We start from the raw sequence: 5,607 nt of genomic DNA, 5'->3' as shown, positions 1-5,607 counted from the left end.
TCTTCCATTCACCTCCAATCTTTTGCCATGACCTCCCATTGGCCAGCCACGTCAGGATCCAGGGACAAGGGAACTTGTTGATTCAGCTCATCAAGGTCAGCTTGTCTGCAGATGGACCAAGCTGGAAAATACAAATGGGGGATAAAATCCAAGAAAGCTGAAGTTTCCTCTCTATTGAGCAATACGACTGCTAGTGCTCTGGTTTTTTTGGTGCAATTAATTTGAAGAAAAATTATTCAGAGCAGAGTAGGTACAAGATGCTGTGTCATACACTTTAGAATATAAAAAATATGAATCTGAGACTATCATTAGAGGACCAACAGCCAAGGGACTAAAATATGCAGTACCATAAAATACTGAAGTAAAAAAGGAAGGATGGCAATTAAAAGGAAGGATTATACACTAAACATGTAAGAGTGAAGACTCTGGTATATAACTTCCTCTTAGCTAGGGAATATTGCCCATTTTATTTTGTGGTTGCTTAAATAATATCCTAACCAAATACCCATTATGCTAATCAGATAAAAGAGATACACTGTTAAAGTGAGTATCCATCAAAGTTATGTACATAAAGGGAAAAATCTGCCATTTTGTTTGAGTAAGACAATAGAAAAATTTGAAAATGAATACATTTTTTCTTCAATGCATACTATCTAATATACATTATACTAGGTACTGGGATATAAAAGGGAATAATATTGTAACAGTCTCAGTCTTGTCAAAATTAACAGCAGGGAAGAAAAAAAGTGTTCAGGAAGTTGTAGTGCGAGTTGATAAGAATTACTATGAATAAAATTTAGATACTATGGGCTTCTCAATAAGTAAAATAAAAATTGGATATTTGAAGCTCAGAAAACATAGGTCAAGAGAGATTTTCCAACAAAGTTATTATTACACGAAAAAATGAGTGAAGAGAAACACACTCAATGAAACCAAGATGGGAAGAATTTCCAAGTCACAAACAATGGCAAACAAAAATTCATGGAAAATATAATTAAAATCTGAACTTCAGAGGGCCAGTGTTAGAGGCCAGCTGGTTAACCTGTTGCTTACAGTGCCAGCATCCTAAATCAGAATGCTGGTTCAAGTCCTGGCTGTTATGCTTCCAATCTAACTCCCTGCTAAATCATCTGGGAAGACCTCTGTGGCCTTTGCCATCCATGTGGGAGACAAGATTGGAGTTCCTGGATCCTGGTTTCAGCCTGGAACAGACCTGGCCATTGGAACCATTTGGGGAGTGAACCAACAGATGGATGTCTCTCTTTCTGTGTCTCCCTCTCCATCATTGCTTTTTAAATAAATAAATAAATATTTAAAAAGAACCTCTGAACTTAGAGGTGTGATTACTAGAGGTTGGTAGGTTTGAGTGGGAGGTAAGAAGGAAGCTAGATAATGGGTACAAAAACTCATTAGCTACAAACAATAATTTGCAGTGGGACAACTATAATTCATGATAAAATTTTATATATTCTACGAAGATCTAGAAATGATGAGCTAGAGGGATCTTTGTCATGAACCCCAATATCCTCATTTTCAGGGCCAGCACTGTGTTGTACCAGGTAAAGCTGCTGCCTGCAGTGCCAACAACCTACATAGGCAATGCTTTGAGTCCCGGCTGCTCCACATACTACATAAAGCGAAGGAAATGGAAATGCTAACTACCTGACTTGGTCAGTTTATGCTGTGTACATGTGTTGAAATACTGCATTGTAGGTATACCATGTAAATCAAAATTTTAAGAAGAAAAGGTACACTAATGAAAAAAGATATTTATTTAGATTCAAATTTTTTGGAAAACAATGTGTGTTTTTTTTTTCTTTTCATCTTGATGTAAAATGTTCTAATACATTATGAAAACTGGATTTTTCTGTAGGAGGTTTTATGAGGTCTCTGATTTTAATCCAGCAGATCTCATAAAATATTTTTAGATAATATCTCAGATGAATGCTGAAAGCCAAAAATCACATTAAAAATTATTCTTGGAAGCACAGTGTAGACAAATATATGCAAAGTAGCATAAATGGTTCCACCCACCTCACAGCACATTTCTCAGAACCAGAGATTTCATCCTGTCAGGAATGATCCTGGTTGGTCTTTTAATTTACTGTGACAGCTGTAACAACTTACCAAAAATTTGATGGAAAATAATTTATTCTCCCACAGTCCTGGAGCTCCTAGGGAGAATGTTTTCTGTTTTTTTTTTTTTTAAGTTTATTTATTTATTTTTATCTACTTGAAAGAGAGTGAGAAGACAAGGAGGAGGAGGAGGAGAAACAACAACAACAGATGAGAGAGAGAGAGAGAGATTTTTCATTTGCTGATGCAAGCCTAATATCCTCAATAGCTAGAGCTAGGCCAGACTGAAGTCAGAGGTCAGGAATGCCATTTGGACCTCCCATGTGGGTGGCAGGGGCCCAAGCACTTGAGCTATCACCTTCTGCCTTCCAGGATGCATTAACAGGAAGCTGGATCAGAAACAAAAGTGCTGGGACTTACACTGGCACTCTCCCATGGGATGTGAATGATAGAAGCAGAGGCTTAACCCACTGTGCCACAATGTCCACCCAGTGAGGGCGGGGAGGGGGTAAGTTTTCCTGCTTTTTCCAGATTCTAGAGTTGAATACTTTGGCTCATGGCTCCTTTTTGCAAATTTACAGAGAGAAACAGAGATCTTTCATTCACTAGTTCACACCCCAGGTGACCACAATGGCTGGAAGTGGGCTGGTCTGAATCCAGGAGCCAGGAACTTCTTCCAAATCTCCCATGTAGGTGCAGGGACTGAAGCATTTGGATCATCTTACACTGCTTTCCCAGCTGCATTAGCACAGAGCTGGATCAGAAGTGGAGCAGCCGGGACTCAAAGCATTGCCTATGTAGGTTGTTGGCACTGCAGGCAGCAGCTTTACCTGGTACAACACAGTGCTGGCCCTGAAAATGAGGATATAGGGGTTCATGACAAAGATCATAAAGCGATGAAATACTTTATGGTGGTATATTACTGGTGGCTGGAGTTGGGGTGCAGCAGGTTAAACCACATGCAACACCAGCACTATATATCTGAGTGCCAGTTTAAGCCCTGGCTACAATATTTCTAATCCAGCATCCTTATAATGTTCCTGAGAAGGAAGTGGAAGACAAACCAAATACCTGGGCTCTTGCTCTCCATCGGGAAGACATGGATGAACTTTCAGGCTTGTGGCTTTGACTTGACTCTGAACTTGCTGTTATGGCTGTTCCTTAAGCTTCTTATATATTCTGGATATTAATTCTTTAACAGATGCATAGTTTGCAAATATTTTCTCCTGTTCTATCAGTTGATCTTCACTTTGTTGTTTCCTGTGCAGAACCTGCTTAGTGTGGTATAATCCCATTTGTCTATGCACATTTATTGCCTGTAATTTCGATTTCTTATCCAAAAAATCATTGTCCATGCCAATGTCTTGGGAGGTTTGTCTTCTGCATTCCTCTAATAGTTTTATAGTTTCAGGTCTTATGTTTAGATTTATGATAGATATTTTAATCATTTATTTATCAAAAATGCAAAAAGAGAGGAACAAAGGAAGGAAGGAAGGGAGGGAGGGAGGGAGGGAGGGAGGAAGGAGAAAGGGAAGAAAGAAAGAAATTAAACAAAAAGAAAATCTTCCTTACACTGAATCACTCTCTCAAATGCTTACAACAGTCAGGGCTGGACCATTTCAAATCAGGAGCCTGGAACTTCATCTGGGTCTTCCATGTAGGTGGCAAGGTTCCAAGTACTTGGGCCATTATCCACTATCTGTCGCTCCCCTTCTTTGTGGAGGAACGACACAGGACCCTGCGTTGTTCTTTCGTCTGCTCGGCCCTCCCCGGGTTTGCTGCTGGTTCTTCCCGGGTTGGCTACCATCCCTTCCACCTCCGTGGAAGGGCAGTTCCCCCTGGCCACTTTCCCCACTTCCGCGGGGGAGTGGCACACCGCCGGCCGGCTCTCTCGGGGGCTGCACAGGTGTTCCTTCAGATAGATGTTCCCGGTGCATGTTGTCTCTCTCCTCCTTTATAGTCCTCTTCCGCCAATCCCAACTCTGCTACCCACACGCCGAGTACGCTGCTCTCCTCCAATCAGGAGCAGGATCAGCTCCTGGAGGTCATCACTCAAGTTGGCAAGAGGCAGCTGCGTAGAAGCTGTTTCCTCCTCTCCCAGTGCCATATTGTGGGAGAGCAGATGCATAGAATAAGTCTTAATTCCAGTAACTTAGTCTAGTCCGAGTTGCTCCCCACAGATCCCCCTTTCTTTTTATTTTTGGTGTTGATACGCGCCTGTCTTCGGTGCCCCGTGGCACACACTCTGCTCTGCTTGCTAGAGTTGCCCACAGGTGCTTACAAGCCCTACCAATCAGGCAAACCGAATCCGGGTCCTCTCTTCGCCATGTTGTGAGGAGGTTTTTAGGCGCTGATGCGTGCCTGTGTTCGGTGCCCCGCAGCGCATGCTCTGCTCTGCTAGAACTGCCTGCAGGTGCTTACAAGCCCTATCAATCAGGCAAACCGAATCCAAGCCCTCTCATTGCCGTATTGTGGGGAGACTTACTGGTGTTGATTCGTGCCTATTTTCAGTGACCTGCAGCTCATACTCTGGTCGAGCTGCCTGCTGGTGCTTATCGCCTTACTAATCAGGCAGACCGAATCCAAGCCTTCTCATTGCGGTATTGTGGGGAGACTTATTGATGTTAATTCGTGCCTGTCTTCGGTGACCTGCGGTGCATAAGCTACTAGCCGCCCGCAGGTGCTCACCACCTCCCTAATCAGGCAGACCGAATCCAAGCTCTCTCATTGCCATGTTGAGGGGAGGCCTTATTTTTCTCTATTTCTCTATCTCCGGGCATTCCTATCTCTCCTATTTTACTTCTATCTACCAGCATTCCTATTTCTCTCATTTTACTTCTAAACTTCTGTTTCTCTTATCCCTGCAGCTTCCCGGCGCCCGCCCCGAGGCTGATTCTTGGCGGCTTCCCAGCTCTGAGCCGCTTCAGCCCGCGCTTCTCTCATCTGCGTGGCTTCCCGGCTTTGCGCGCGCACCATGGCCTCGCACTAGCCCCACGTTCCCTATCTATTCACGCCCCGTTTTCTCTCTGCACGCGGCAGCTTCCATGAGTCACACAGCACAGCTCACGTTTCCACCACCACCGGTATTCAATCTAAGTTCCCCGGGCTAACCTGGCAAATTCAACCTAGCTTACGCGTCTCCGCCTTATGGTTTGGCTTCCTGTCTTTTGCTCCCCGGGCTAATCTGACGGATTCCAACCTGGCCCACGTTTCCGCCTCTGGTTTAACTTTTCGCCTTTTGCTCCCTGGGCTGACTTAAAGAATTCCAAGCTGGCTTACGTCTCCGCCTCGGCCTGCCCCCCGCGGCTTCAATTTCCCTAACATTTTTCTCTACCCGGTATGTTTCCCTAAGTTTTCTTCCAACAATATTCCTCCCTCATTTCTCCTGGCTTCTCCCCACAGTCCGTATCCGAGTCTGTTTGTTCTAGCTTTCACTTTCGCTTTCGACCTTAGAGATTTCTCCCAGCTTCCCCCGGTAGTCCGCATCTGAGTCTATGCCTAGGCTTTTGATAGCTTCTTCCAGCACCTTTT

This window comes from Oryctolagus cuniculus, chromosome 1, assembly GCF_051225735.1.
Source record: "Oryctolagus cuniculus isolate XC-2025 breed Fujian yellow rabbit chromosome 1, ASM5122573v1, whole genome shotgun sequence".
Lineage (NCBI taxonomy): Eukaryota > Metazoa > Chordata > Mammalia > Lagomorpha > Leporidae > Oryctolagus > Oryctolagus cuniculus.
This window is presented reverse-complemented; position numbering follows the sequence as displayed.